Source organism: Malaclemys terrapin, chromosome 9 (genome assembly GCF_027887155.1).
Source record: "Malaclemys terrapin pileata isolate rMalTer1 chromosome 9, rMalTer1.hap1, whole genome shotgun sequence".
Taxonomy (NCBI): Eukaryota; Metazoa; Chordata; order Testudines; family Emydidae; genus Malaclemys; species Malaclemys terrapin.
The window spans coordinates 77,190,853-77,213,365 of record NC_071513.1 but is presented as its reverse complement, the minus strand read 5'-3'; the positions used below and the strand labels follow the sequence as shown (position 1 = coordinate 77,213,365).

Here is a 22,513-nt window from a genome sequence, read left to right as displayed (position 1 = left end):
TTTCCTTTAAGAGGGAGCCACCCTAGACAGGTGTGGGAGACACAAGGTCAAGGAAAGTACCTGGAAAGGGGCTTTCTGCACCAGAAGGCATGGCAGGAGATAAAGGCAGGGAGTGGGAATAGAAGACTCAGATGGGAAAAGAAGCTTTAGGATAGGTCAAGCAGCAGTACCTGGGGATGGGAAGGAACAAGAAAGTCTATTGGGAAGATTTATGTTCTGTTGAGCCAAACTGTTTTGTTAAAAAGTCAAACGCCATGAATGGAATGTACTTGAACCACATGAGTCTTCAGCATGCATTCTCTGGGAACTGAATTGGGAAAACTGAAGTAGCAGACGCATAACCAGATGGGGGAAGTGGACTCCATTACATCAGGGAAAAAAAACTTCCCTATAAATGTAAAAAAATGACAATAATTAGGCAAAATTACTTCACCAAAGTCTTTTGAAATAAAATCTTTAAATAAATGTTAAAATTCATAATAAATGCAAAGTTTCTACTCAAAATCATAGAAAAGATTAATTAAATAAAGTCTTCTCTGTAATTTATGTGAGTGTGTCTCATAAATGCCAAAGGTTACTATTTATATACCAAAGAAAGCTGGAAAAAGTGGGCCACATCTCAGCTAGTGCAAATCAGCATAGTTTCAATTACTTCTGCTGAACTATCTTGATTTACCTAAGCTAAGGACCAGTCTCAAGAAAAAAAACTAGTATGCCACCTGTAAGTGTAAATTATTGTCCATGTTAATAACAGTGAGAATCCTCTAAATCAGGGGTGGGCAAACATTTTGGCCTGAGGGCCACATCTGGGAATAGAAATTGTATGGCAGGCCATGAATGCTCACAAAATTGGGGTTGTGGTGCAGAACGGGGTGAGGGCTCTGGTTGGGGATGCAGGCTCTGGGGTGGGGCCAGAAATGAGGAGTTCAGGATGCAGGAGGGGGCTCCAGGCAGCGCTTACCTCAAGCGACTCCTGAAAGCAGCGGCATGTCCCTTCTCCGCCTCCTACACGAAGGCACAGCCAGGCAGCTCTGCACTCTTCCCTGTCCACAGGCGCCATCCCTGCAGCTCCCATTGGCTGCAATTCCTGGCCAATGGGAGCTGCAGGAGCAGCGCTTGGGGTGGGGGCATCATGCAGAGTGGAGCCCCCTGGCTGCACCTACATGTAGGAGCCAAGGGGGGACATGCCGCTGCTTCCGGGAGATGTGTGGACCAGCCCCCAACCCTGGTCCCCAGCTGGAGCGCCGGAGCAAGACCATGCCACTGCTTCTGAGAGCCACGTGGACTGGCCCCCAATCTTCCGGGGAGCCACATAGAGCGGCCCCCAACCCTGCTCCCCAACTGGACCACTGGAGCAGGGCAAGCCCCAGACCCCAGTGGGAGCTTGAGGGCCGGATTAAAAGGCTGGCAGGCTGTAGTTTGCCCACCCCTGCTCTAAATCCTTTAAAAGTTTTATATATAGAAGAAGAATATACATTATCATATCCACAGAAATTGATCCAGATCTTGATTTTAAGTACACAGTTCCTTAAGAGACTTTATTGAAAGAATCCTTTAGCAATTTTTGATGGAAATTTTAAAATTAATCCTGAATTTCAGAATCATGAATACTACATTAATGAAATAATACCTTCTGGCAGTTACCTTTCCAAAAGCGATGTTATTTTGACTCTTTCATTATTGTTTGAGAGTAAATAACTTCAGGTTTTTTTTAAATGACAAGAGTTAAAATGAGAAGCAAGAACAAATGACCTGTTGACATTTCTGAGTTAACATAGACATAGACTATCAGGGTTGGAAAGGACCTCAGGAGATGATCTAGTCCAACCCCTTGCTCAAAGCAGGACCAATCCCCAGACTTTTTTTTTGCTCCAGATCTCTAAATGGCCCCCTCAGGATTGAACTCACAGCCTTGGGTTTAGCAGCCCCCTAGATATTTATGCTGATATGTTTGTTATATTTGTGTTAATATACTTTCCTCTGCTCAGGGGAAGATTGTGTGTAAGAGTGCAGGAACTCCTGTGGACTCCTGTAACTCCTACTAGGTGTCAGCAGCACTTCAGGTGTTCAGTACTTCTCAGGATTTGGCCCTAATGATTTACAAATGTGTCTGTGATGTATATTTACACCACTGGTTTTCCTTGTTGTTTTCCAATTGATTCCAAGTTGTCGTGAATTGGTTAAACCTCAAATCTGTCTAAACTGAGGGACAAGTTCTCTTCAAAGCGAGAGCCAGGCAAAAGGGTCAGTTGGAATTGTGGACTGTTGGCCCCAGAAACATCATCACCTCTCAGAATCTTCCTTTACACCTGAACATAAAATACTTGTATTGGAAGGCTTTCATTTCATGAGAAGTAACAGAAGATAATTGCTGACTAGAGCTGGTTGGAAAATGTTTTTTACACACTCCCACAATGGAAAATTTCAACTTTTTGTTGAAAAACTGAAATGTTTTTGTGTGTTAAGGTTTGTTTGGTTTTTACAAAAAGTTGGAATTTTCAATAGAATATTTCATGTAGTTGAAAACCCAATTTTCTGCTCAAATTGAAAAAATTTCTGAATTTTTCTGAATCCTATTGCTGAACTATGGAGGTTAAGCAGGAGGTGTAACAAGACTGTGGTCATGGGTGCCTTCTTCCAATATGAGTGATGGGGGATTTTAATGACTTGGACAATAGAAGGTACTCCTATGTAGTATCTTTTAGTTGGTACTGTGATATATTTCCAGCTATGGTGTTGCTTCTGTTGAATTCATCCTCCAACCTGCTACTTCTGCTTGATTCTGTATAAACATACAACAAAAAGAAGGTTCCTGCTGCAAAGAGCTTACCGTCAAAGTATAAGACAAGAGACAACAGATGGATGCAGACAGACCAATGGAGCAGTAAAAGGAAACAATGAGATAATTTTGGTCCGTATGATAGGCTGTGGACTCAGCAGATTAGCAGCCGTGGTTGAGGTTTTTGTATCACAGCATCTGTCCTGCCCTCTCCCTGCTCCCACTTCCAGTCCTGCCTCATTCAATTTTGGGAATGCATTGTGTGGCTCAGATCCCTGGCAGAATGTGGCACGCAGGTGGATTGTGCCTCTATGACCTTGCTCCAAGCAGACTTACTGTCATCAGGGGCTTGCAACACAAAACATGATTCTGGCCCTTCAAACATAACCCCTTCTTCTAATGGTTAGTGTCGTATCATGCATATTTCAGATTTTAAAGACCTAGAGTAGTCAGGTATTTATCTTTTTGTGCATCACATTCACTCTTGCACACAGATGAATACAAGCATTTACTTGAAACTCTGTCCACAGCTCTGAAAATTAATTTAATAACTTAGCCAATTAAACTACATCCTACTGCTATTTCTTAGCTAACCAATGCACAGCCATCCAAACAGACTGCAGAAGTAGGGGGAACAAAAGTAAATAGCATATCCACTTCTTTTCAGTGCTTTGGAGTTGCTACTCCATTACTAATAATGAAGAATAGTGTCGGGAAAAAATGAAACACCCAATGGGAGACTACAGTAAACCACTGAAATGAGATTTAAAACACAAATATTTTTAAAACAAAAATGTAAGTGTATGAAAGGATAATTTGTAAGCAAATTAATAAATAGTTTTTCTTATTTGAATTTTGTATGACTCACTACACACACAAAGCACGTCACAGGATACTATTAATGAGGCTGTGCATGTCCTGGGATCCCAATAACAGCAGAAAATACTTCGCTTACTATAAATCCTTCTGCATAGAATTAGCTCATTTATTTGTAATATCCTTAACTCAATGGGGCCCACCATCCAGAGATGTTCCCTACGTATCCCATGAAACAAACTGCTCGAGCACCAGTTTTGGCGACTGATCCAAAACCCATTGAAGTCAACAGGATTTTTTCTACTGAATTTGGTGGACTTTGGATCAGGCCATTGGGGAGAAAACAGACTACCCAGTGAAGGAATGCCTGCTCCATAAGCTACACTGGATTGCATAGGGCTTGTTCATTACCTACTCCTCCCCTGTGTGCATTGCCTTCTGCTACAGGTACAATGGGAAAGGGGGACACATTGGAGATAGAGATGAGGCATAACATGAACTGAGGCCACTTCCTTCCTCTTCTGGACAGAAATAGCTGCTTAGCAGCCATTTTGTGTATGTAGAGTTTCTTCATCCCCTGAGCAGAGGTAATTCTCCTTATGCATATACTCTTGATAGTTAGATGATGTAATATATCTGTAGATGTATAAACATAGATACAGGTAAACCAACTCTCCAATACATAACAACTGGTCCTGAAGCACTGGTTTTTGTCTAAAATACTATTAATTTGTTTTAGTGTTTACATTTGATAGGTTACTCTGCTGCATTTAGCACACATTCTTCACCAAATGCTAGAAAATAATCCTAGTTTTCAGGCCAGCTTGGTTTTGGCCTAAGTATGCAGTGAGAAAGTACAGGGAAACATACAAAGAGGCTTCCCTGAAAACTTCACTCCTTTACTCAGACAAGATCCCAGGCATCTTGATTTAAAATTATTTTTCAAATTTTCCTCTAACCTACACTAGCATTTAGGAAAAATTATTCCCCCCCCTGCTTTCCCTGAGGTATTCATTAATGCAAATAGTAGGCACCCAGTCTCCAAAAATATATTTGGACCTTAAGAAGAATAACATCAGCCTCTTTAAAGTTTGGACATCCATTTTAGAAGAAAAATGTGTCAGTTTAACTGTAGTTCTCATATTAAATTTAGATGTCTTATACATTTTTTCATATGGTTAGTATCAGTCAAGCATGGCTGATATTCTAGTAGCCCAGTTTCATGATATTTTTATACAAAATATCCTCCTGAAGGTAAGTTAAACACTCCATAGTCCCCAAACTAAAACTAAACTTTAGAAAAAGATTTTTTAAAATGGTCTACTGAGTTAAACTATATACGCTAAATGTTATTCCTGGCATGATGTGTGACCACATGCAACATAATTAATTTCCCTCTACAGAGATTAGTAATTAAAAAAATAAAATATAAATCCTTAATACTGCTTCTCGCTGAAATAGCAAAAAGTTGGACTAGGCAAAAAATCTGTTATATATATAGCTATTATAAAAGAGTTTGTAAATATAGTGGAGCTTAAATTGGCCATCCCCTGTAATGGAAAAATCTGTGAAATGGGACTACAAGGGTGTTTCCTCTGCAAGGATTCACTGACAACACCATCACAGCACAGGGGGGTGGTTTGCTTCCTTGTGGAAAAGGCAGTCAGAGCTGGTTTCAACCCTAGAAGATGCTGGGGAAGCCACTAGAGGCCAGAACCATTTGAATGGAAGCACTGTGCCTCTGCACCAGCCGTAAGGGATCCATGAAGCACCCTCTCCGCCATGGCTCCTGGCAGCACTGATCCATTGGAGATTTTCCTCAGGGACTTTCTGTCTGCAGCTGCCTCTGGCTCACCGAATCTGGCTATACAGGAAAGATAAAGGAGCACCAGATAACATTATCTTCTCTAATTTCCAGGTAGCCAGAGGTACCCTTTCACACATACACCCTGACCTCCCATTACTTGCCCAGTCTCCACCTCTTCTCCAGCACACACCTCAATCCACAGGTTCTGGGGAAAGAGGGTGCCCCAGTAGAGGCAGAGCCACTGTTCCATTCACAATGGGTGATATCTGTGCACATGGGGGTTCATCCATACATATAGCTAGGGGGCACTCGTCCATTGTGTATTAAGAATTCTCAAGCAAAATGAGCTAAATTTTAGCTAGAACTGGTTACTAGAACTAGTGATCTGGTTTTGACATAGCCTCATGGATTTAGTGCCTTGCATTTTCAAGACTGAACTAAAACTGCTTGCAAACCATATTTCATCACGCCCTTGTCTAATACTTTGTGGTTATCCTTCAGGCCAAAACAAAGCAAAAATATTAATCATTAGCCAAATAAAGTTGTCAGCCTGCTCCACCCTTTATTCTTTCCAAATAAAGATCAATTGTAATAGAATGGAATCTTCACCCTTTTAGGGGGAAAAGTAAAATGAAAGAACTGTAAATTATGGGCCAGAAAAATAACTTTTTGCAATGGGTGTCGATATGACATATCTAAGTCAGTAGGTTGTTGTTGTCATTGTTTATTGATAAAATAGGATGTTTTGTTTTCTTTCTATTATGCCTTATGGGAGAGTAAAAGAAAGCATCTGTGCTAAAGCAACCAATCTGTATTTCACTAATTCTGAGTCAGACAGCAATAGTGCTACACAGAAAAAAAGAGTCTCCTTTAAATCAGTGTATTGTAATTGAAGCTGAATATCCTAACTTTTTGGTAATTCATCTACCTCTATTCATTAATGTATTTCTTCGTTAAAATTATGTAGTTGAGTAAAGTTGAGATCTGCACAATTTGTGTTTTCCTGTAGGGTAATATAAGTACAAACCTGTTTCATATTTTTACTGTTTGTTGCACAGAATTTTGGCAAGGTCTAGACATTTGAAAGGCTGGAGTGGAAGTACCACTATTTGATTTTTATGAAAAGATTTGCAAAAGTACGCTGACAGATTTAGAAACAAAAGGCCCATTAACTTTCAATGGGACTTGTGCAATTAAATCCCTTAGGTATTTTTGAAAAGCTTCCACTTAAGTCTTTGCTTCTTAGCTCTCAATGCACAGAGGGTAAGATGGAACATTTTGTTCTTCATTTCTAGAATCTTGTCCCTAAATTCAAGGTCTTGCACAATTCTGACCCTCCCTGCTTGCCCTTGTCTCTTACTATGTTACCTATTTCTCCTCTAATCAGCCAATAATTCCATTCTCAGTGCCCCATTTGCTTCTCCCTCACTTTCGTCCACATTCGCTCTGTTCACAGAATACCCTTCCTGAACCGGTCCATAACACCACTATCCTCTTTGCAATCAAATCCCATCTTAAGGCCCCTTTCTACTGTGATGCCAGATGATTGCAGCTTGTTTTGGGGTACTTGGGCAACAGGAAAAGCTCTCAAAACATTGTGCTGGATCTTCTGCTTAAGTCATTGCCCCAGCAGCACAAAAGAGACTTAAAACTGTCCTAAAGGGAAATCCCCTGGAGCCTTAAGGAGTCTTAAAGCTGCCTGTCAAATATGGGAATTCCTTGGTGGTATGAGCATAGTCAGCTCTGTGCCATCAATTTTCCCACTTCATGTTGGGTTTGTGTGGAATAGCCTGGAGCTTGCTGGTGACCCTGGGCTTGCAAGACAGACCCTAGAGGACTGTTCCAGCTGTTGTCAGAACAGCTCTGTTTCAGTTCAGTGGTTGGGAGTGAAATGGTCCCCTGCCAGCCCCAGGATCAGGATCAGGGGGAACATGGTATAATGTCTCTTCTGCTCCTCTTTCAGTGGAGCTGACCATCTATACCATTATGATCTTAAAACGTTGTATTATCAAAAAAGACCAGTCACCACCTGGACACTTTACGTTATTGTACCTCTTTTCCCTAATCTCTGTCTTTCTGTTTTGTCCTTTTACAGTGCAGATGGTGCCATGGTAGAGACTGAGCCACTGTTCCGCCTGAGAGGGGCAGGGACCATGCCTCCTTTTGTGTTTGTCCAGGGCTTCCATTCTGTGGGCAAATAAATAATAAAGGAATAATAATTAAGAAATAAATTTAGGTCTCCTCAGAAAGGGTTAAATTCTGCCAGGTCTTGGATGGATATTCTATGGGGAAAGAATGGGGGGACTTGTAGAGTTTTTGCTCACTCTACCTGAGCCATGCAGGATGCAAAGAAGGGTGACCTGGTACTCCACTGAGAACTAAGTGGAAGGGCCCGGCTAATGTGCCTGGTGATACACCTTGGGCCCAAAGTGGTTTGGTGACATGACCAAAGCCCCCAACAAAACCTGACTACCTGCAGACACTCAGAAGCAGGCATTTGGGTGGTAATGTATGCTTTTCCTGCTTTGGACCTGTCATAATGTGTAATACTGAGGGAGATGAAACCAGGTCCTGTCCCCTAAACCCTTACCTATTAGGTCTACATCTTCCTGGACGAACAGAATGGATCAGGGAAACAACACTTGACTGCAAAAATTCCACTCCCTCTTGGCAACCAAAAGCCAGAATGTAACCCTAATATTTAACTCCACAAAGTTTTAAAAATAAATATATTTTCCATCCCATTTCTTTAGGCACAAAAGCACCAAGGAAAGTTATTTATCAAAGTGACTTGCATCCAAAATTAGGCACAAAATAAATATTCATATCATCATTATTAGTTGGTTTTGACTGGTGTTTTCATGATGCCACAACCACTTAACTATGAATTACCTGGCATGGGCTTTTCATGGAAGGAACTGTATGTTTGTTCTGTTTTATGCTGTCAGTGAGGTATAATCAATTGCTGCTGCTTCATTTGTACTGCCTATGACACTAGGGAAAATTAAAATTAGCATAAATAATTATAGCATTTAACCTTTCAGTATTAGCATGGAATAATATATAGGTGATAAAAAGGCAAAACTGCAGGGTAAAGGAATAATTTTCACAACTCACCATTTGATAAACAAAAAAGCCAATGCAAATAAAATGAAAGAAGAAGAGTGTATGACGTTAATTAATGTTACAGCATCTTAACGGAATCTTTACACTGTAATGTTTTTAAAATGAACTGAAAAACAAGATTATTAATCATGCAAAACGTAAACGGGGAAAACATTACACAGCTTCTTCCGCTACATGAAGAATGTGCCAGGAACCCACCATACATGTGGTATTGCCCTCCCTTGAGCTACATGTCAAGAGACAGCTTCAAAGGAATTAAGGAATAATGTCCTTTTCTGCTGCTCTTTCGTCCTCATATTTAAAGCAAATGTTGGGACAGTGTTGGCCTTAATTAAAAATGTGTTTTGATGTTGCTTCTTAAGGCATGATGGGAAAGTTTGGATGAAGTAGTTATGATTTACTGCCTGGAACACACCTAGTTTTCTAATGAGAGCAATGTATCATTTTTTCTTTGCAAGAGGTTTTACAGTTTAAATATTTTTTCCTAACTAATTCTTACTTCCACATATACAATGCGGAAAACAATGCAGTTACATTTCCATAATTTTCCACAAGTAAAAAAAGTAATGGAAAACCAATATGAGTAATAAATACAAAATAACCTCAGATTCTCATGTTGTTTCATTCCTTTTTGTCAACATTTAAAGCAGATAAGATATACAGCAAAAGATCTAATACCTATTTAACTCTGGAACATATAAAGGATGACAATAAACCTAGAGAGAGAGAGTAGATATATGGATATACAGACAGGATAACATTTTCAAGGTTTCTGGTGGAATAGTCCTTACAACAGATGTATTTTTTAATTTAGGTTTTTTACTACAAGCTTAGATCATTCATAATTATACCCTTAGACAAGAAGGGGGTATAAATAAACTTGAATGGAAAGGAAACAGTCTGTACAATAATTTTCTTTGGATCACAAGTTTGAATTTTTAAAAAAGAGGCTTTCCTTGAAGGATAGGGTGAAAGGCATTTAAAATATGGCAATCTTCCCCACTTTCTTCTTTGTTTGAGCAGATGGCTGGTGGCCAGAAAAGGCTGGATTTGAAAAATACTAATTTGTCAGGCAGATTCTAGCCCTCTTACATAAAATGAATGACCAGAGCAGGAATAATCACAGCAGAGGGAAGGAGAAAGACGGACCAAGATGATCGTGTCTCAGAATTCTGATGGTCCTACTGAAGAATTGAAAGAAACAAACTACTGAAGAACAGAAGATAGATTAGAAAAATAGTTCAGGAAAAGCAACCATATGATCTGCTACTCCTGATCCTTGTCAGATACAGGTTCCAGAACTTCTTTTGAGTTGTTAAAATAACAATTTTAACACATAATAGAGGAAAAAAGGGAGAGCCTGGATTCAGAGACCTTGGATTCAGGGGTCCTGATAATCCAGAGACAAAAGTCAATCGTGAATTCCAGTACAGCAGCTTTGGTGTTTCCATCTGGGGACCAGAAAACATCTGAATGAATGAGAGGAATGATCTAACAATCAATAACTTTTTTCAAACCATCACAAGAAGCCTTTGAACAATATCACAAGAAGGAATAAAGGAGAAAAACTGTTCTAATGGAGGGGGAAATGGACCCAGAAACAAGACCACATCCACACACAGTACAGTTTTGAAATAATAAAGGTAAAAAGCAAATTAGTCTGGAAACAGTAGCTTCAACCCATAAGAAATATAGTTGAATCTGCTTGTAGCAAACTTGGTCATAGTAAAATGTGACTTATGGCAAAAAGGAAAGAACAGAGTAAATTGCTTCTGTTCATTCTAAATGACTTCCATTCCTCTGATAGGGATGCTTTACTGCTTATCATGAAGTTTCACCAGACTGAATTAAGTGGGTTCCACTCTGCAGACAAGCGCGGGAGATCAGTGCTACATTCCCAGGGGCAAACTTTGATCAGAGCAGGGAGATAAAATGAGAAGTTGCCTGTATCCTTTTTAAATTATTTATTATTAATTAATTATTATTATTGTGATTGCTTTTAAATAGACATTAAAGTCAAGCCTATTAGTCTAAATGTCTTAACCATTCAATAGCTGAGGGAAGGGCATTTTGCAAGTCAATGAGGGAACCAGGCAGCCCTTGCCAATGGATATAGCCTGCAAGTTATGATCTACGTCTTCTAACTGGCCACAGCGACAAAGAGAAGAGTCACAGAGGTCCCACTATAGTCATTTGCAGCACTTCTAATCACTCTATATCTGACGCCAGTGAGCTTTACCCACACATAGCATAGAAGATCAAAACCAGGGGGCTGGACTGTTGGATCTGTCATGAGATAGTCAGTGCCTATGACTGAAGCTTATTCTTGCTACCTAGTATCAGAGGGGTAGCCGTGTTAGTTGTAGGTGTTGGTCTCTGTCTGAGGGGTTGGAGCAGATGCGGTTGTACCTCGGTGCTTGGCCAACACCTACAAGATCTTCACCAAACATTCTCAAAACTATGATACCCGCACAAGGAAATAAGGAAACAAATCAACCGAGCCAGACGTGTACCCAGAAGCCTCCTGCTACAAGACAAGCCCAAGAAAGAAACCAACAGAACTCCACTGGCCATCACCTACAGTCCTCAGCTTAAACCTCTCCAACGCATCATCAGTGATCTACAACCCATCCTGGACAATGATCCCTCTCTTTCACAGACCTTGGGAGGCAGGCCAGTCCTCGCCCACAGACAACCTGCCAACCTGAAGCATATCCTCACCAGCAACCACACACCGCACCATAACAACTCTAACTCAGGAATCAATCCATGCAACAAACCTCGATGCCAACTCTGCCCACATATCTACACCAACAACACCATCACAGGACCTAACCAGATCAGCTACAACATCACCAGTTCATTCACCTGCATGTCCACCAATGTTATATATGCCATCATGTGCCAGCAATGCCCCTCTGCTATGTACATTGGCCAAACTGGACAGTCACTACGTAAAAGGATAAATGGACACAAGTCAGATATCAGGAATGGCAATATACAAAAACCTGTAAGAGAACACTTCAACCTCCCTGGCCACACAATAGCAGATGTAAAGGTAGCCATCTTACAGCAAAAAAACTTCAGGACCAGGCTCCAAAAAGAAACTGCTGAGCTTCAGTTCATTTGCAAATTTGACACCATCAGATCAGGATTAAACAAAGACTGTGAATGGCTATCCAACTACAGAAGCAGTTTCTCCTCCCTTGGTGTTCACTCTTCAACTGCTAGCAGAGGACCTCACCCTCCCTGATTGAACTAACCTCATTATCTCCAGACTGATTCTGGCCAGCATATTTATACCTGCCTTGGAAATTTCCATTACATGCATCCGACGAAGTGGGCATTCACCCACGAAAGCTTATGCTCCAATACATCTGTTAGTCTTAAAGGTGCCACAGGACTCTCTTTTGCTTCTTGCTACCTAAGTATGCCATCTGGAGGTGATATGGAGGTTCTTTAACAGAATTGTCTAAATGGGGTGCTTTGAGCTAAGCTAGAGGATCAGAAGATTATACACATCTTTAAACAGGGGTAGATGTGGGATGTATCCTTTAGGGGAAGGGGTAAGGAATAATCAGGGCCTTCTGAGTTTGCTGCAGCTACTCCCAGTAGGGATTGAAGAGCTCTTGCTATAGCTGCTGCTGACAAGGAGCAAAGTTATATTATGGCTTTCCAGAGCCCCCAAATGCAAAGGGTGAAGAAAAGGGAATCTTGAGCTCACAAAGCGCTTTCCTATTATATGAAAACTGTGTATAGAGAAGTTGTTGTAAAGAAACAAAATCCTTTTCCTTCTAACAGGGTTTCACAGTGCACCTATTAGGATCTGGAAACAAGAGTTGAAATCAGTTTAGATGTTAGAGGTTGAGCATAGTTCCTTTATACTTTTCAAACAGCCTGTTTTGGTATGTTGACACCCAGAAAAGCAGGAAACAAGTGCATAAGCAAGCATAGCATTTAGAGTCAGATTTTACCATCAAGTCTGCACTTAGCTGTTATGGAAAGAGCTTATAGAATTTACTAGGGATAAATGGCAGCTACTAGGGGATCCTGTAGGTCACAACAAGTGCCCTCTTCCCCTTCACTTTCCCCCTCCCTTTCCCCTTCCCCTCAGTTTACAGCCGGGCTTTTAAATCCGGCTGTGTGATTGTATTCAGAGTCACCAGCCCTCTGACTGGCCAGTAGTACTGATGACCCTAGAACTAGCAGCCAAGGTCTCTTCTGTCAAACCCCTTGCTGCTGCCTCCCTGGACTTCTTCCTACCCCTCCTTCTCAGCATTTCTTCCCTGTAATTTCCTTGGGTTGACCCTTCTTTCAAGGCTAGGATCCCAGGGCTTATTCTACTCCTTGGGTACCATCCTCACCTCACTCTGCCCCCCAGACAGTGACTGAAGACTCCCTACAGCCTCTTCTTGCTCTCACTTCCTGTTTTATAATCCTATCTTAGTTCCTCCTCTAGCAGGTTTCATTTGCCATTAAGATTTATCAATCCCTGGTTCCCCTCCAGGTGCAGCATATAAAGTTAACCTGCTCTCAGGGCTTGTGTGGGGTGGGCACCCCGATCGCACTAGCCCTAAAATTTAAGACAAATTCTTGAAAATATGAACCAGCCAAAGCAGTGTCTTCTGCCTGAGCCTTGGAGAGCCTAAAATACTAGCTCTAAGAGTGCCTCTGGACTCTGCAGTTACAGACTATAATTTGGCATTTTTCCAAGGTGCCATGGAATTCACCATTTTGTATCAGGTAGGCAGCAGTCATTCTCCTTTCTCTCTCCCTGCTATGCCAGGACCTGCCTGTAGCTGTCTCTGGTTCCACAGGTGTCAACACAAGGAGGCATTAATTGGATTATCATGCACCCCCAACCCGCACTATTCTAGCAGCAGAATACTGTGGAACAAGAAATAGAGTCCAGCTTTCAGCAAATGAATGCAGCCAGGGTGTAGGGGAGAAGTGTAGGCTGGTGAGCAAGGCCCACTGGAGATCAGTGGAGCAGTTGGGGCCTGGGTAAGCTAAGGAAGATAAGCTGCTGAAGCCAGCTGGGTCACCTGGACAACATCATGAAAGCTAAACCCTGACGAGTGGAACTGGGCTGCCTGGAGAGTATAACCTAAAACACGTTTGCAAATAATCCCAATTAAAATAATCATCCAAAAATGTTATGTCAAAGGGTATTTTCAACTAGTAGCCACGGTTATGTACATTTTCAGGGGGGGTAGGAGTAAGGGAATGAAAGATGTTTCATAGCACTAGAATAAATTAATATTACCATGGAATGTGGGGGTGCTGCTGCAGAATTTAGAAGTTGCTGCTGTGAAATTTTGTCCCTTTACACTGTGGAGTATCCAGGCCCTGGTTATTGCATAAAACCTTTCATACAAGCTCTATCCAAAATTATTGTACTGTATAGGGCTAAATTGGTAGCAGGGTCAGGTGAAACTAACTTCAGTAAGCAAGTGAGGTTTGATATGATTCATCTGAATTCTGACTCCTTGGAACATTCAAATAACAGAACTGAATAAAGGGGTTAACATTATTTAAAACTGGATGCCATTAGGTAATTCTGAAGTTCATCATGTGGGATGCTTCCATCTTTCCAAAACAGATCCAATTTTGGATGTGTAAATTATATGTTACTACTGAAGTATAATTCACACATTTAAGCCTCCATAGATGTTTAATCAATAATGCTCTGAGTAAATGTGTTTTTAGAGTCTATGAGCCATTACCCCTCAAAGGCTGTATAGTGGTGGCAGGAATTTTGTTGTCTTCATGTGGAAACTCATCAATGTCTATTGACATCTCTCTGTTTAATTGCTATTTAAATCAGGGTGTATTTCATTAGATCTTAAAATGGATTACAATGCTCCATTAATTTTGTCGTTATATATGTGAAAAATCTCGTCTTGATTCTATGGGTTATATATGGGCCTCAGTCTGTAAAGGAAGTGCCTATTGACATCAGTGTGAGTTCTGCACGTGGACTGAAGGCATGATACGGCCCATTATTCTCAATTTTCCATAATCCAATTTCTGAGATAACACATCACAATGGAAATTGCTTATCTAGAAGACACAAATAAATATAGTCCAGGTTTATTGTATGGCTCAGATTTTTCTTCTCAGGATTCAAGAAATTCCAACATGTGTTCCATATGCACATTTCCATGCTTGTTGCTGAAAGGTATTCTCTTCTTTCTTTTAGTTCACCAAATATAACATTTATCTTTTAAAGATTAGATAGATAGATAGATGATAATGTGTTAGCCACTGAATATGCCAGAAAGGGAATCAGCAAAGGATCTGAGCCTGCTCCAATTGGATGTTGTGTTACTGATTTCAGGCAGAGCAGGATCAAACCCTAAATTATTACATTGATCCATTTTCTTGTTCTGTTTCACAATAGCAAGATTTAAAAATCTGAATATGTCTGGCGTGGCCAAATAGAGACGACAGGACGTGTAGATTGGGGGCTATGTACATTAATGAAGTAGAGTATCTGGGTGTAGTAAAAATGAGGTATAATTAGGAATGATAGGATGAAATTAAGCAAGGGACAATTTAGACCGAATAGCAAGGAAAAAATCCTACTAGTGAGGCCTATTAAATTATGGATTAGATTCCTAAAGAAGTAACATTACCACAAATGTGTTATGTAATGTTGGCTTGTGTGTTATACATGCTGGGGCTCTAAATGTAGCATTATATAAACAGATGATATTTAGATAATGATCTTTGACCCTGCGGCTTCCATGCCACATATCATGAATGAAATCAAAGTATTTAGAGCTCAGTTATGCCTTTAAGGCACAGCCCACACTGAGGGTATTGCAATATTCCATCCCCAAACTCCCCAATATGCAAGAAGTGAAGAGAAAACAGTTGTGCCCTGTCCTACTCCGCTGCACACTAGCGGGGTAGCAAGGCAAATTTCATTCAAAGCCAATTACACAAAATCTAAGCAGTAAGCTTTAAGGCAGAATGTAGCTTTAAACCACAGTGAGGAAAGGCACCCTGCCCCAGAGGAAGCTCCAGATGCCTTGTGCGTGAGGCTCTGGGAGCTCATACAGCAGCAGATATTGCTATAGTCTTTTACAGGGGCCAACATTTGCCCCTCCACACTGCACACTAAGCAAAAGCAAAAGGGAAGAAGGAATTCCAGTGCCTTTCTCCTGCTATCACATCTATGCAATGCAAGTAACCATTCTAACCAAAAGTAACTTTTGATTAAAATCAGGAAAGAGCAGTGTCAAATGCATAGGAGAGAGAACTAAAGAGTCTTAAAAAATACTAGAAAAAAATCTGGCAAACTGGCAAAAAATCTTTGGCTCCTCAGTTGATAGATTCACCAATGATTCTTGACCAAAAATGCTTCTGCTAAAATGTTTCCTATAAAGGTACCAGAGTGTCTCTAATCCAGCACAGTGCAGTTTATCTGAGAACCTGAATGGCTCATGCTGTACTTGTTGTTGTCGATATGGAATGAGACTTTTGCCCATATTCCTCTCGTTCCATAATTCATATCCAAAAAGCAAAGGCTACTGCAAATGGGCACACACTGGACATTACACTGCCGCTCAAAGTAAGGAACAAACTGAACCCAAAAGCTACAGTAGTTCTGACTCCTCCCCCTTAAATTCTCTGCAAAAAACATGGATTTATCCTTTAGGGAGTTAGATGGTCTCATCAAGGATTGCAAAAGTATGTAAAATGAGCAATTATTTTAAGCAATAGGAGAGAAAAATGTGGACATTAACACTGTGATGGGTTGTAGCCCATCTGTCCAGTTCTGTTATCAGTTCAGTACTGGTGACTGTAACTATGTTTACATTTAAAGCTGGAATTGTTAATAAGCCTGGTATAAAATAGTTACTCATGCATGGAGTGCGAGAGTTCTCTGAGTTATTGTAAAAGGTTTAAGTGAACATCCCTGATTGGCCAGTCACCAATCCCCCATAAGGAAACACACAGGCCATCCTAATGTCTCAGACATAAAAGTACACAACATTTTTTAAAATAGTATTTCCAAGATGGAGGAGGTAGCCCAGGATAGTTGAAATTAGTCATGCAGCAATTTCCTTCAACTTCATAGAACTGCTCCCACTGCTACCATTACATTCACTTGCAAAGTTATTGAATATAGCCAATGTGTAAACCATCCAGGGATTTAAAAATCAACAGTGCCAATTTAAAAACAATTTAATACTTTGGGCTCCATCTTTTGCAGAGCGTGTGTGGACTGTTGGCACACATAAGCACACAGTATAAAGTGACAAGCAGGATAGGAAATGCCAAGACACCTGATCATGTAATAGAGAATTTCTGCATGGCTTCTGAGTTACTCCTGCCTGGTTGGAGAGTCAGGCCAAACATGGGAGTGCAAACCTCTGAGACTCATTTGCAAGCACAGGGTCAGATTTAAGCCTACCTCTCCTCAGACCTATACACACATTATCCAAAGTCCAGCCCTTTTTTATCCTGCATTCTTGCATTAAGAAAGTGGCCTTGAAGGTTAATTCCTCTCAGCACCGGGGACATCACCGAGTGCTTAACTTGACTACTTGAGCCCACAAAGTTCCTACTCATTCTTTTCTCAAGGTGAAAAAACCAAGCGGGGGGGGGGGGGAGAAAAGGGAGGGCCCAGTTCTGCTTTTGCTTAGGTCAATGGCAAATTCCCATTGACTTAAATGACAGTAGGAAGAATGTCATATCTTCTGTCTCAACTAGTCTGGTATGTCAGGTTCCTTTCAACTGCAGTAGCAATCGCTGCAATATAAAGGTAGAGCTGCAGCCTTTTCTATTCCAGTGTGTCTGTGCTTAATGTGCACATACTGCCCCTAATCCAGAGGCATGAAGTTTAATTTGGCAATGGAACCATGGTAGTGCCACTGAACGGGATGGATTTGGGATACAAACCATCTGAATGGAGCAGAGATCATCCCTGTTGGGACTCTTTGTCCACTAGCATGTAGGGAGGAGATGGAAGTGGAGTGCAGCTAGAGGCTGGGGTGGAGGACCTGTTATGCACAACCTCCTATTCTCCCCCTGAAAAGGGGATCACATTAGGGTTACACCAGTGGTTGCAGCTCTCTGTCCTGGCAAGAAAATAACTTCTCCCTCCCCATTCCACACATCACCCCATGGTTAGATACCCAGACAACACCCTGGGGAGCAAAATTAGGTCTGGGTGGAGCAAAGAAAAGAAGAGGGGAAACTACAGTTATGAAAATACTGGCAAAAAAATTTTTTTTTAGACTGCAGCTATTGCACAGTATCCTGTACTCATTCTGTTAGCTGAAGTATGGTTGGGGAAGTACTTCAGCATTGGGTATTTTGCATTAACTTTTAGTGGAAGTTTTGTGTTGGCACTCTTAGGATGGACCTCAAATGCAGTGTCCTTTGTGGGTAACATAGATACTAAGTTCAATCAGATAATACTTAGATGTATGATGGACTATAATTAGATGAGAATTTTGATTTTTTTCATAAAGATTTCTGATAGAATTGTTCATTGATTGCTTCAGCAGTCACTGAGTTTTCAAGGTAAAAATAAATTAACTCTTGTGGTCTATGAAACAATAGTACACTTTGTAATTTGTACACTTTACACACTATCTTTTTATACCGATTGAATATATCTAATTATCAGTGAACAGTAGCCACTGCAATTCTTGCTCTTTGATAAAGACAAAAAAAATTGGGGAAAGTAGGTCAAACAGGTATTGCTATTATATCCATGAACTGTGGGGTTTTTGTTTTTTGTTTATTTGTTTGTTTGGTTTTTTGTAAAGAACAATAATGATAATATATTAAAATGATGAGACCAGAATTAATTCAAATAATGTTGGGCTTGATTCGTGAAAAAGAATCCTTACATAGTAAGATGCCATTATTTCTATATTTCTATGCACAAGTCATGGTCAGCATTCAACAGCTCAGAAAGAGAAGTTTCAGATTTATATAGGTGTAGTTTTATCTAAACACTCAATTCCATGGGAACAACAAAACAAGTCTGTGGAAAAAACTACCCTTTCTAGTGCAGAACTAAACTGATCAGAAACTGAAATTCAGACAGACTCTGATTCCAGGAAATTATTACTACAATTTTAGCAACCACCATGTTGCAGTCAGATAAGAACAAAATGGGCACACAGAAAAAAAAAAAAGCTACATAAATTATATTAAAATAGTCCTTTGCCTTCTGCACATTAGCACAACTTCCATCTTCAGTCAAATATAAATTCATATTCTTTTAAAAAAATATGGAATCTAAACAAAACCAGGAATTACTATAAAATACTTAAGATGCTTTTAAAAGTAATAGATTCCTTCATTTGAATGCAATTAACAGATTGTGCTATACTTTTACAGTATGTATAAAAATGTTTTGTTCAATACACAATGTGGACATATTTATGCACACAATATTTCTAAACAAAATATATCAGCACTGTAAATAAAATGATGCTTTCGTTTTGTTCTTTTAATTCAGCTCACACACACACACACACACACCATTAAAGAATAAAATGTGTACCTTGGAGAAATAAGCCAGCAAGTGGAGAGAGTGATTTTTTGAACACTGATTTTGTAGCTGGCATAAGTTTCTGAAAAAAGCATTGGTTCAAGAAGGAATGAGTGGGATTGTGCTATCGCTAAATTAGATTAGCATTGCCTGCTGTTTGGAACATTTTTGCAAAGGCCAAATAGTGTTAATATGTCTATCATGGCAAAACTTTGGGGTTTTTTTGTTTTTGTTTTTTTTTACATTTTTCCTATTTCAATTTAAATTGGTGCTTGTTCAGTAAACAACTTTGAACCATAACCTAAAAGGACACTGTCAACTTAAAAGGCACACTTTTGTCTGAAAATGCTTTGCCTAGTGTTGTTACAAGGAACTTTTAAGATTACTGTAATGGAGAGAAATTAGAAAAAAACATTCTCTTTTCAGTTTGTTTTTACTGTGTGCATTTGACAATATTTTTTCATGATCAGTATTAGTGTTTCCTTTTTATAGTCAGTCACTTTCCTCTGGTGTTTGTGTGCATCTTTTAGGCAGCAGGAGAGGAGAGAAAAACATTTTTTAAGATTAGGTATATGTGATTGTAAAATCACAAAAATTGGCAGGAGGATTCGGGGCAGGGGCAATACCTGAAACTACTTTTAATTCAGAGGGGGAGAGAGAGAGAGAGAGAGAGAGACTAGACCTCATGTTCTTGGTGATACTTTAAACTTTAGTGGGGAAATAAAACCTACGTAACACATTTATTTTTTTCTTTCCTTCTTAAAGTAACTTGCCAACCCCCACCCCCATTTTTAAATTATTTTCCACAGGATAAATTCTACTCTCAGAATACTCAGTGGAATTATTTTGAGTTTAAGATATGTAACTGAGAACAGAATCTGACCTGATGATGTTTATAATTTTAAACAGCCCATGGACGAAAATCAATAAGCTCAAGTGAGACATTAAATTTATAAGTAGATAAATTCCTTAGCTGTATTTTGTAAAATATACCTTAATTAGTCTATATAGCTGTGTTGTGGCACAACTCCTGCACTCCTTACTTGAGTAAAATTCCTCTCAAAGTCAATGAGACTTTTGTTTGATTAAGGTTTGCAGGATCAGGCCCTTTGTGAACATAAAATATTTTCCTCTTAATTTACACTGTTTCAGGAGGATTATTTAAGACTCTTAAAGCCACATCGCAATCTCGCTTAAACAAGTTTTATACTGATGTAACTTCTTTGACTTCAACAAACTTACTCCTGATTTAAACCCTGGTGTTTGCAAGATCCCAGTAAAGCCCAATTGGAATTCTTGGTAACTTTTTGTTACTATCTAATGAAATAGGCTTGTTTTTTAAACAATTTCTGTGAGAACTTCAGGCTGTTTCATAGAGATGTGATTCTCTTTTTGTGTATCTTTCTTCATTTATGTTTTCTTTTTATACTTGTTTTATATTTGTCAATAACTTTAAAATATAATCTCAGAAATAAAATAATACCATTTACCCTGTGAAAATAATCTTTGCATTAATACAAATACAGCCATTTAACCACTCTCCTGGGGGTTTGTAGCTGTTTATGTCACTCGTCTCCCATTTTAGCATCATTCTTTAAAATGAAGTGGGAAAAAATCAACTTGCAATTTAGACAGTTACCAAATTACCAAAACTAGTGCTGCAACTCTTAATGAGCAAAACCATTAACAATTTTCCTACTGCAGCCCCTGTTCAAATACCTTGGACACCTTGTTAGCACAGAATGAGGTGTTCAATCAAGAGACTGGGAATTGGAAGTACCAGGGCACAGTTTTGAGTGGTGATTACAAGGGCATGAGTGTGAGTGCCAAAGTAACAGTCTTCTACACTGCAGGAAGCTGAGAAACCTACAAGTCTACATTTGTAAATCAGCCTGGATGATTACAGTAGTCACAAGCAACGAACATATGAAACAATTATTTGTACCATTCTTCCACTCTTTTAATTTGCTCTTAAAATGAACACAGTGCTACTTAGAGCCATTGGTGCTTTGTCTTTGTAAATTTAGTACATGGCTTCATATTTTTCAAAGTGGCAACCTAAATGGCATAAAAGTAGAACTATAACAAAGAACTATTGTTGCTTGATTGTTAAATCACTTTAACTGCAATAATCTAAGCTTATATTAATACTCAGACATGTCTTTACATTCCTCTTACGTTTCTATGGCAGATCTGCAGAAATGTAATGATTTTAGACATTTCTCGCTGTCCTAAATTGTTTAGCCAAAGAGACAGTTTTTCTTTTTTAAATTAGTAAATTTAAAATGTAAGTTTTGTCTGTGTTAATATAACATCCTAAGCACTGATAGCCTTATGTTCCATTTTACACACAAAACCCACACAACTTCAATTTTGTAAAGATATTCCTTTGAAATGTATTTTTCCAAGTAGTGCAATGTAAAAAGAATCCTGAGCACATTTAAATCTTGCTTTCTATGTGCAAAAGCTATTAGATGCTAATTGCATATTAAAAAGGAAGAATTAGTTAGTTAAGCAAGACGTAATATAATGATAAAGAATTAAAGTATATCGGACTTTGAAGGGCTAAAAATATTATTGTTTTTAAATTAACTATTTCAACATGTTTTGCATTTATTTTTCTATATTTATATATACACTGTTAATAAAATGCACACTGCCATTGGCTTAAAGAAAATATTTTTTCAGTTTGAAAATAACTAAAATAGCTACTTTAAAATTACAAAACATCCCATACTTTTTACATGTATATACTCAGAATAGTACTAAGTTAATTAGCATCTCAATTATGCTAAATGACTATATAGATACCAGGAAAATATTTGTTTTTAATTTTTTGTTGATTAAGAAATACCATATAAAAACTTCTCACACAGGAAGAATGAGTGTATTTCTTTGTGTAGTGTTTATAACATGAAAATGCATTGTTCAAATGATGAAATTATCAATAGCATATACTTCCCTGGCTAATTGCACTTTGAGATCTGAAAAAATATTACAATTAGCTCCAAATTTAATTTCAGTCATTATGTGTAAAGATTCACACAGACATTCTTTTAGACTAGTCCCTGACTTTACTGCATATTCCGAGAATATCATAACTATATATCTAATCAACAAAGGAAACTAATACTTACACTTCTAAATAAAATAGTAAAAATAACATTAAAAGACTAGAGTGCAAATATTTTAAAAGCCAAACAATGCTGTGCAATATATTCCCTTTCAAAAAAGTTATACTGTGTGTCTAAACTATGTTTTAGGGAATTGAAAAGTGTAACATAACGTCTATTGTACACTTTATTATTTTTATTACTATACTAAGGGAACTCTTGTAACTCTAAATAAAACATGGTAATGTGTAATTTTATAATGCTACATACCTCTTAGAAACTCATCATAACACCCCTCGGCCCCCCAAAACAGCTGCTGCAACTGGCTACTATTGACTTTAAAAGGCTTC

At 39.0% G+C, this 22,513-nt stretch overlaps 1 long non-coding RNA gene across 1 annotated transcript; it reads right to left on the bottom strand.

Moving 5' to 3' along the window:
* Nucleotides 1-1,519: 1,519 nt before the first annotated feature.
* On the bottom strand, nt 1,520-22,474 carry LOC128843348 (uncharacterized). Its single transcript, XR_008446227.1, has 4 exons — nt 22,434-22,474; nt 8,295-8,396; nt 7,455-7,589; nt 1,520-5,459 (listed from the first exon to the last, which is right to left on the bottom strand). It is a non-coding gene; the product is annotated as an uncharacterized LOC128843348 (long non-coding RNA).
* Nucleotides 22,475-22,513: the final 39 nt, after the last annotated feature.